This window comes from Apodemus sylvaticus, chromosome 21, assembly GCF_947179515.1.
Source record: "Apodemus sylvaticus chromosome 21, mApoSyl1.1, whole genome shotgun sequence".
Taxonomy (NCBI): domain Eukaryota; kingdom Metazoa; phylum Chordata; class Mammalia; order Rodentia; family Muridae; genus Apodemus; species Apodemus sylvaticus.
The window spans coordinates 24706959-24718516 of NC_067492.1; positions in this window are offsets into that span (position 1 = coordinate 24706959).

Below are 11558 nucleotides of genomic sequence, written 5' to 3' on the forward strand. Positions count from 1 at the left end.
CTATAACTTCTAGGCTTGGTTTATCCATAGGGACAGAAATTGGCAGAATGCTCAGGATTGATTATACTGCCTAGTATTCTGAATATACTAAACGGGTGTGGAGTGGTGTCTCAATGCAGATATTTCGACGAACTTTGAACCTCTGCCTTTAGACCTCTGTTTCAATGTTTGTCTATCTGTCTGTCTGTCTGTCTGTCTGTCTGTTAGACTGTGTCCCTGACTCCCTCAACAGAAGAAAACCTGGACTTTCTCCAATCAATATTTTTTTACCATGTCTCTGGCCTCTGAATGATGATAAATGTCCTTTGCAGAGGATATGGGGACTTTCCTCCAGCGGAACTACAAAACAGTTTGTACTTAGGTAAAAGCACAAGAAGGTTCAGGAAACATAAAGAAATTAACTGCTTGGCTCAGAGATTGGAGGAGGTGGAGATCTTTTAATCCCCTAAAGTAGAACATCCTCTAGAAAGGCCTGGGAACACAGATTGGACAAACATATATTGGAGAATCAACACTGTATCAGGGAGGCAGGAGAAACCAGGGCTGTAAAAGAAATCCTGCTGTTCCAGGCTGTGGCATTGTATATTCTCTGGGGACGAAACCAAAGAGCCAAAGCCAAATCTCAGATGCAAGAGATTACTCCATATTGACTCCTAGACCACTTTTTCCAGGAAGTCAGGTGTAGTAAATTATAAACTCCTGGTTGTATATTCTTTGATATTAATAGGACCTTTGATTCTGAAACTCCTATTTTGGACATGTATACCAGAACCCATCGATGTCAGATTGTGGTGGGGGTAGGGTGGGGTTGACACTGGGGCTTAGCTAATTAGGGAGTTTGCTGCCAAGCATAATAACATAAGTTTGGTGTCTGAAACCATATGGTGAATAGATAGAACTGACTGCTATAAATTGTCTTCCCACCTCTGCATGTATGTGCTGGAACCTGAGTGCCCATACATACACACAACACATAACTAAATGGTAGGAAAGGGTAAAATGTTTGCCAATGGACACATGACTATGAAGTTGATCTAAACATGAGCTGGCAATATGAGAGGTCACGTTGGAGGCGGAGACAGAAGTGTCAGAATTTCCGTGTCTTTCAGTGAAGCTATCATGACCTAATTGGGGTTGGGAGACTGTATCTCTAAGTCCGAGGTCACCATAATGGACAAGGGCATCCAGGGTGGACTCACTACTCTATGACTATTGTCAGCACAGAGGACTCTTGAGGATGAAAGGCACACTCAGAGCTCCTGCCCTTGTTCTTCTCTTTTATGTTGGCATCATGATTGTGATTGACTGTGATCATGACAGGAGCCCCATGGTTTCTCCTGTTATAGCTTTCTGTTCCTAGATCTTCACAGCAACACTTGCGTTGTGTGGTTGAGGTAGGGAACATGATGACTCCATTTTGGAGGTCAGGAATCTTGGCCTTTCAGAAGGACTTAGATGCCATGTTGTGTCTGTTCAAGTGGCCAGGGATGGAACAAAATATGCAGAGGTGTCTTTGCCCTGCCTGCTGGCTCTTGGCTTCCTGTGGCTTCTGTCTTATCAGTTCTTCTACAATAAGAACTTTGCCCCATCCAATCAAATGTCACAGATTGGACAAGCATATGTTAAAGGAACAACACTGTATCACCTACACCACGAATGGTACAAATTCCTGTCTGGACCAGGCCAATCTGTTCTATTTCCTGCTGTGAGAATCTCATCTGCAGCAGCACAGGTTTGAGCCTGAGATTCAACCATGCCTTTGGCTAGACTTGGTGATTGTATGTTGTAGCCACTGTGCTCCTGCTTCTCCAGCATGTGCATGGTGAGACTATCTACATGAGCAGAGGGAACCAGGGTCAGAGATAACCCAGGTCTTCGTAGTCAGAGGCTGAGCTTGGGGATAGAAGGCATCAGGGAGGGGAAAGAAGCTTAGTAAAGAATGAAAGGTGACAGCATGGGGACTGTGTGCTATCTAATGTCCCAACAGGGCACACAGAGGTCAGAGATGTCTGAGGTTAGCACTTACAGAGGAGGAAATAGGGACAGACAAACAAGCAGGACATGTCCCTCCTGTGTGTGTGGTTGTGGATAGAAATCCCACTGAACTTGGATAATGACAATAGTTACTGCACAATGCCAAGTGGCTCAGAACCTGTCACTGTGTTGACTCAGGAAGTGCCCTGTCAGTTTGCAATAGGGTCAGTGAACAAGGTTTCTGTCCCAGGGAATCCAGAAGCCCACATTTCCACATCCTACTGCCGAACTGAAATGAAGCAGGTTACCTTCCCCATGTACCCTTGTGGGACAAAAAAGGAAGTGGGAAGATGGCAGGGCCCACAGAGGGGGAACACTGGCGTGCAAGGCATGCATCGGGGAACACTGACTAGGCCCACACACTGCACAGGCGTAGGGACTGTGGGTACCTGAGTACCTGTAGACCCAGAGTCTGCCTGGCTAGTGGGCAGGGCGGGGTCCTTGCTCAGAAGGCAGTGCCATGCTGCCATGGGCCTCCCAGGTACCTGTAGAGGAAGCTTGCCTGAAAAGAGGCTGTGTTCTTCCCTGGTGGCTGGAGGTTTCAAAGTCCACCTATCTATATTTATCTGTTCCAACAAATGTATAACCATGTGGTGGTTAGTTTTGATTGTTGACTTGACTCACTGTAGAATAACCTGGGAAAAGAGTCTTACTGAGGGATTATCTAGGTCCTGTTGGCTGGTTGACCTGCCAGTGACAAGTTATCTCGATCATGTTCATTGCAATAGAAATATTTGCCCATGGCAGGAGGCACCATTCCCCAGGAAGAGGTCTTCTGTATTGTGTAAGAATGGAGAGAGTAAGTGAAGGTTAGTAGGCATGCATGCGTCCTTTAAACCCTGTTCCTGGTTATGGATAGGATGTAATCAGCTCTCTTAAACTTCTGCCTCTGTGCTTTCCCACCTATGGTAGATTACAAACTGGAATTCTGACCCATAAGGAAGTCTTTTCTCACTAAGTTGCTTCTGTGAGAATACTTTATCATAGCAACAGAAAGGGAACTAAGATAGTTGGGTATTGGGGTACTGTGCCCACATAGCAATTATAAGGATGAATGGACAATACCATTCCATAGGGTAGTGAGACACTTTTCATTTCACTTCCAAGACCCAATAATGTACCTCCTTGGTCCACATCATCTCGAGTTAGAAGCATGCACACTTGTTAATGTCACAGGGAGAGTGAATGGTCACAAAGACGGTGAAGAATGGGCTCACACTTTGCTACTTACTGCAGCTGTTCTACTTGAATCCCCAGCACATTTGTCAGGAACGTGCATGGGAAATGCCCCTCAGGACAGGCAGAAAACTGCTATAGAGCTGAGGGGGAGGAAGCACTGCAGTGTGGCCTAGAGATGAGGCCTGACATTCCCTAGGTCCCAGGACTTACACGGCCGGCTGTGAGGTCCCATCTCTCACACCGCTCCATGGCTCAGGGTCCTCAGGAGGTGCAAAGCGCAGTGGTCCTACAGGAGGCTTGGCAAAGGGAATTCCCAGGAAGGCATGGACATCAGATTTAGTGCCTTTCACATGGACAAGGCTGCCTCTCACCTGGCCTGTGTGTATGTTCCTGATGGGGCTGGCTGAGTCCTGGCCTGTAAGAGGAGAGATGCTATCAGCTGTCACCACACTTGGGACTTTCTACCTCATCATCACCATGGTACATGGAGAAGGTAACCTGGGTCATCTCAGTTCAGCAGTAGGATGAGGAAATGAGGGCTTCTGGATTCCCTAGGGACAAAAGCCTTGTCCAATGGCTCTCTTGCAAAGTGACTGGGCTCTTTTCTAGTCAAGAAAATGACAGGCTTAGAGCCACTTGGCAGTATAAAGGAATGGTTGCCATTATCCAAGTTCAGTAGGATTTCAAGCCACCACACACAGAGGAGGAACATGTTCTTGTTCTCCTGTCCCTGTTTCCTCCTCAGTATGTGCTAACCTCAGACATCTCTGACCCCTGTGTGCCCTGGTGTGACATTAGAAAGCACTCAGTCCCATGCTGTCACCTGTCATTCCCCACCAGGTCCTTTTCCCTCCCTGGTGCCTTCCACCCCCAAGCTCAGCCTCTGACTTTGCAGACCTGGGACAGCTCTGACCCTGGTCCCCTCTGCTCATGTAGATAGTCTCACCATGCACATGCTGGAGGAGAAGCAGGAGCACACTGGCTACAAAATACAGCCAACTGGGAAGTCTAGCCAAAGGCATGGTTGAATCTCAGGCCTAAACCTGTGCTGCTGCAGATGAGTCTCACAGCAGGAAACAGAACAGATTGGCCTGGCCCAGGCATGAATTTGTACCTTTGGGGTGTAGGTGTGGACATTTGATTGGATGGGGCAAAGTTCTTATTGTAAAAGAAGTAATAAGGCAGAAGCCACAGGAAGCCTAGAGCCAGCAGGCAGTGCCAAGTCACCTCTGCAGTTTCTGTTCCTTCCCTGGCCTCTTGAACAGACACAACATGGCATCTGAAGTCCTTCTGCAGTGCCAGGATCCCTGACCTCCAATATGGAGTCATCAGGATCCCTAGCTCTCTTACTCACCAGCCCAACACAGGTGTTGCTGTGAAGATCGGGGAGGAGAAAGCTGTATCAGTAGAAGTTATGGGGCTCCTGTCAATAGGTGCACAGTCAAGGTGCTTCCTGTTGTGGAAGATTGACATTACAAGAATCATCACTTTTTGTAATGTGCTAGGATTGGCTTTCATGCTACTTCATGAATCCTGCAAAAGCTAGCATGCTGGGAAGACACAGGTTTGTCATATGTAGGGTGCCTGGGAACTTGGGGAATCTGGAGGAGAGACAGAGCCTGTAAATGACAGAGAGTGTGCTTAGGAGCACAGAGGCAGACAGAGTAGCATTCATCACTACAGTATGATGGCATAAAGTACAAGAGAGTAATTTTTTTTTTCCTGAGACAATGAATTTTATTAGGTTTACTGATGTATACTTGAAAGTAAAAACAATTCATTAAGCATTTGTTGAAAGGACTTTATCTAATCTAAGTATAATAAATGAGATATAGAAGACATGCATTTTTTCTTTCTTCCATAAACAAATACAGCATAATAGTTCGGTCCATAGATAAAATTCAGGGGATCCTTAAACTTGAGTGGGGAAAAAAAAATTACATATCACCTTTACTAGCATCAACTGACTTCTATAAAATTTTATTTAACTTTTAAATTATATTTCTTCATTTTAGTTTTAATTTTTAAGACATTGTTATATTTTGTAATGATAATACCATTATTTCCTCTTCTTTATTTTAAACCCTCCCATGCACATACTCCTATTTGCTTTCAAATTCAAGACACTTTTGTCTTTTTTTTTATTCGATATAATTTATTTACATTTCAAATGATTTCCCCTTTTCTAGCCCCCCCACTCCCCGAAAGTCCCGTAAGCCCCCTCTCTTCCCCTGTCCTCCCATCCACCCCTTCCCACTTCCCCGTTCTGGTTTTGCTGAATATTGTTTCACTGAGTCTTTCCAGAACCAGGGGCCACTCCTCCTTTCTTCTTGTACCTCATTTGATGTGTGGATTATGTTTTGGGTATTCCAGTTTTCTAGGTTAATATCCACTTATTAGTGAGTGCATACCATGATTCACCTTTTGAGTCTGGGTTACCTCACTTAGTATGATATTCTCTAGCTCCATCCATTTGCCTAAGAATTTCATGAATTCATTGTTTCTAATGTCTGAATAGTACTCCATTGTGTAGATATACCACATTTTTTGCATCCACTCTTCTGTTGAGGGATACCTGGGTTCTTTCCAGCATCTGGCAATTATAAATAGGGCTGCTATGAACATAGTAGAACATGTATCCTTATTACATGGTGGGGAGTCTTCTGGGTATATGCCCAGGAGTGGTATAGCAGGATCTTCTGGAAGTGAGGTGCCCAGTTTTCGGAGGAACCGCCAGACTGATTTCCAGAGTGGTTGTACCAATTTGCAACCCCACCAGCAGTGGAGGAGTGTTCCTCTTTCTCCACACCCTCTCCAACACCTGCTGTCTCCTGAATTTTTAATCTTAGCCATTCTGACTGGTGTAAGATGAAATCTTAGGGTTGTTTTGATTTGCATTTCCCTAATGACTAATGAAGTTGAGCATTTTTTAAGATGCTTCTCCGCCATCCGAAGTTCTTCAGGTGAGAATTCTTTGTTTAACTCTGTACCCCATTTTTTAATAGGGTTGTTTGGTTTTCTGGAGTCTAACTTCTTGAGTTCTTTATATATATTGGATATTAGCCCTCTATCTGATGTAGGATTGGTGAAGATCTTTTCCCAATTTGTTGGTTGCCGATTTGTCCTCTTGATGGTGTCCTTTGCCTTACAGAAACTTTGTAATTTTATGAGGTCCCATTTGTCAATTCTTGCTCTTAGAGCATACGCTATTGGTGTTCTGTTCAGAAACTTTCTCCCTGTACCGATGTCCTCAAGGGTCTTCCCCAGTTTCTTTTCTATTAGCTTCAGAGTGTCTGGCTTTATGTGGAGGTCCTTGATCCATTTGGATTTGAGCTTAGTACAAGGAGACAAGGATGGATCAATTCGCATTCTTCTGCATGCTGACCTCCAGTTGAACCAGCACCATTTGTTGAAAAGGCTATCTTTTTTCCATTGGATGTTTTCAGCCTCTTTGTCGAGGATCAAGTGGCCATAGGTGTGTGGGTTCATTTCTGGATCTTCAATCCTGTTCCATTGATCCTCCTGCCTGTCACTGTACCAATACCATGCAGTTTTTAACACTATTGCTCTGTAGTATTGCTTGAGGTCAGGGATACTGATTCCCCCAGATTTTCTTTTGTTGCTGAGAATAGTTTTAGCTATCCTGGGTTTTTTGTTGTTCCAGATGAATTTGATAATTGCTCTTTCTAACTCTGTGAAGAATTGAGTTGGGATTTTGATGGGTATTGCATTGAATCTGTATAGTGCTTTAGGCAGAATGGCCATTTTAACTATATTGATTCTACCGATCCATGAGCATGGGAGGTTTTCCCATTTTTTGAGGTCTTCTTCCATTTCCTTCTTCAGAGTCTTGAAGTTCTTGTCATACAGATCTTTCACATGTTTGGTAAGAGTCACCCCAAGATACTTTATACTGTTTGAGGCTATTGTGAAGGGGGTCATTTCCCTAATTTCTTTCTCAGCCTGCTTATCCTTTGAGTATAGGAAGGCCACTGATTTGCTTGAGTTGATTTTATAACCTGCCACTTTGCTGAAGTTGTTTATCAGCTGTAGGAGCTCTCTAGTGGAGTTCTTTGGGTCACTTAGGTAGACGATCATGTCGTCTGCAAATAATGATAGTTTGACTTCTTCCTTTCCAATTTGTATCCCTTTGACCTCCTTATGTTGTCGAATTGCCCGAGCTAGTACCTCAAGTACAATATTGAAAAGATAAGGAGAAAGGGGGCAGCCTTGTCTGGTCCCTGATTTCAGTGGGATTGCTTCAAGTTTCTCTCCATTTAGTTTGATGCTGGCTACCGGTTTGCTGTATATTGCTTTTACTATGTTTAGGTATGGGCCTTGAATTCCTGTTCTCTCCAAGACTTTAAGCATGAAGGGATGCTGAATTTTGTCAAATGCTTTTTCAGCATCCAATGAAATGACCATGTGGTTTTGTTCTTTGAGTTTGTTTATGTAGTGGATTGTATTGATGGATTTCCGTATATTGAACCAACCCTGCATTCCCGGGATAAAGCCTACTTGATCATGGTGGATGATCGTTTTGATGTGTTCTTGGATTTGGTTGGCAAGAATTTTATTGAGTATTTTTGCATCGATGTTCATAAGGGAAATTGGTCTGAAGTTCTCTTTCTTTGTTGGATCTTTTTGTGGCTTTGGTATCAGCGTAATTGTGGCTTCGTAGAAGGGATTGGGTAGTGTTCCTTCTGTTTCTATTTTGTGGAATAGTTTGAAGAGTATTGGTGTTAACTCTTCTTTGAAGGTCTGGTAGAATTCTGCACTGAAGCCATCTGGTCCTGTGCTTTTTTTGGTTGGAAGACTTTCTATGACTCCTTCTATTTCTTTAGGCATTATGGGACCGTTTACATGGTCTAGTTGGTCCTGATTTAATTTTGGCATTTGGTATCTGTCAAGGAAATTGTCCATTTCCTCCAGATTCTCCAGTTGTGTTGAGTACAGGCTCTTGTAGTAGGATCTGATGATTTTTTGGATTTCCTCAGTTTCCGTTGTTATATCTCCCTTTTCATTTCTAAGTTTGTTAATTTGGATACTTTCTCTGTGCCCTTTGGTCAGTCTGGCTAAGGGTTTATCTATCTTGTTGATTTACAATGCCCCAATAAAAAGACATAGACTAACTGACTAGATACGTAAACAGGACCCTACATTTTGCTGCTTACAGGAAACACACCTCAGGGTCAAAGACAAACACTACCTTAGAGTAAAAGGCTGGAAGACAATTTTACAAGCAAATGGTCTCAGGAAACAAGCTGGAGTAGCCATTTTAATATCAGATAAAATTGACTTTCAACCCAAAGTCATCAAAAGAGACCCTGAGGGACACTTCTTGCTGGTCAAAGGAAAAATACAAAAAGAAGAACTGTCAATCCTGAACATCTATGCCCCAAATGCAAGGGCACCCTCTTTCGTAAAAGAAACTTTATTAAAACTAAAAGCACACATTGCACCTAACACAATAATTGCGGGTGACTTCAACACTGCACTTTCCTCAATGGACCGATCAGGAAAACAGAAACTAAACAGGGACACAATGAAACTAATTGAAGCTTTGGACCAACACACACATACATTATCATCATCATCATCGTCTGTGCCAGGTCTCACATGAGAGATTGCTAGAAAAATCACAGCTGTATCCTGCACATAAAACGCCCAACCTGCTATAGTAAGGATCAAGAACTGATGATGGAAAACCACCCAATGGCCTAAAAGTCCTGTATGCTCCAAGTTTTGATATTAGGGGATGATAAGCAGTTGGACACCATAACGTTGGTAATTCTTCTTTACCTCATAAAAGGTTCTGCTTTGGATGCTGTTGTGGTCCATAAGCAGTCGTGATTTTCTGTGCCTAAGTGTATATGAGGTCTCAGTGAGACCCTCCTTCTGATGTGTGTGTGTGTGTGTGTGTGTGTGTGTGTGTGTGTGATTTACACCAGGTACTAACTCCAGTCACCTCCCCACACCCAAGACACCACTTTCAGAAACTGCAGAAGTTGATATACCTCATGAGCTGCTGCTACAAGAGAAGTTAAAAGCCCCAGATTGGCCTGGTGAACCTTCTGTTGCTGCCCTCCCTGATCTGACCCACATGAATCAGCATCTTTGGTGCCATGTTTGTGAATGATACCAGGACCACAAAAGGGCAGGAATTTAAACCAAAATATGTAGATGGGGAACCTGTGGTCAATCAAAGTTCTTCCTGTAGGAGAAGTGATTAGGGAAAACTGATAGGGTCCAACGATCAGCAGGCAGGGCAAAGTCCCCTCTGCTGTTTCTTTTCTGTCTTTGTCAATATGGAAAAGCACAGCATGAGTTCTGAGGCTCAACTGGGACACCAGGAACCCTGTCTCCTCACCTGGCCAGAGCTGTAACAGCAGAAGCCAGATGACACCTATGAGAAGGATATATTAAGATGTCACAGGAGAGATGCCTCAAAAGCTTTGAAGACTCAGTTTACTGTGCTTTGAAGACTCAGTTTACTGAGCCTGCTTCCAGGGTCCCTGGTCCCTACAATCATCTTAGGATGTACATGGCCCCTCTTCCTATTAGGTCATGTTTATTTCAACAAAACATACTGACATTCTGGTTCTTTTAAAGCCCATAGCCCCTGTTCTCTCCACATGTTAGCATGTAGTCTCCTCTAGTGGTCAGCCCCTGCCAAGATCAACTTCACAGTCACTCATCCATTTAACAAATAATTGTGTTTGCCTTTATTTTGCTCATAGACATGTGCGTGTGTGGATTCTCCCAGGCCATCTATGGATCATATATGGAACTGAAAGAATAATTTGTGTTAAGTCCTTCCACCATGTCAATCTCAAGGCGGAACTCAGGTCAGCAAAATTGAAGGAACTTTCTTTTACCACACCCTGCTCAATCTCATTCTTATCCATATGACCAGTATTTAATGAGGCCTTAATAGCTCCAACACTGAGGTCAATATAAGATAAAGCTGATATACAAATCTAAAAATAGAAGTTTCAGAATTACAAAGAACCCCGACAGGATGTATCAAAGAATGAAGGATCAGGAGCCCATACCCAGTCCAGCCTGACTCTATGGAGGAAGTGTTGTGGCTATCAGTGTCAGACAGCCTTTAGTACCACTGCAAATAGATCTTAGCTCCTAATTATAATTTCCATTATAATTGTCCAAATAATAATCCAGAGCCTACAGTAGGTTTTTTACCCATGTTTCTCTAGTCAATAGGGGCTCCTTTGATTGAATTTTACCCATCCATTGCACTCTTGTCCTGTCTGTGATCTAAGACTCTCTTGATAGCTGTTCTCTTTACACCACGTTCTCCGACCAAAGAATTACTAGACAGCGAGAGCTGGGAATTTCCCAGTTCCTCCAATCTCAGGATGGAGTAACCAGATCCCAGTGGGTGCTGGGCATTCCTGTGCCTCTCATCCCAGACATTCTGTAGCTCAGCTCAGGAAATCTCTGTGTGCTCTGCTACTCCCTCACCATCACTCAGACACTACATGTTGATGACGGCCATGGCCACAGTGAAAATGTGAAATGAAGAAGACACTTAGGTTCTGTTCTGTGGGAGAAGGGAGTGAGTAGGGAGAGCACAAGAGATAGAGATGTAAGATACAGACAGACAGACAGACAGACACACACACACACACACACACACACACACACACCTACAAACACACACAGAGAAAACATAGAAGTTCAGCTCCATGGAAATCTATTCAATTCAATTACATACTTCTATATGCCCATTCAGTGTAATCAGATTTAAGATCCATAGATCCAAGTGTTGGCAAAGACATGGAAGCACTGGCGTTCTCATAAATGCCTAGAGGAGATACATAGTCATTATAGATTTCAGTTTGACAGTTTCTTTAAAAGTTAAGCATATCTATCCTGTGACTGAGTAATTTGACTTCAGATCCTTAGTTAATGAATTGAAGACACTAATTTGAAAGACTCATACTTTAAAAAGCTCATAAGATCTCAATTAAAAGCAGTCATGGTCAGGTCAGCTAGATGCACATCAGCTGTGGAGTGGGGGAGTAGCTAAAATGTGTTGTGTGCATATGTAGAATGATACTGTTAACAAACGACACACTTGCCTCTCAAAGAGGTTTTAATTTGTAACAGGACCAGTCACAAAGGATTCCTTTACCATGATAAGACAGATGGGGCTCTGATGTTTTCAGATTATATGCAGTTTCCAAACTCTAGCATCTGAAAGTTGTTGCTCTGGAACAGAGATGGAGCAGTGACTGACATAGAGAACAGTAGTGAATGAAGTAGTCTCATAGTTAAACGTAGGTAGTGGTTGGATATTTCATATTTTTATGCAAATTTTA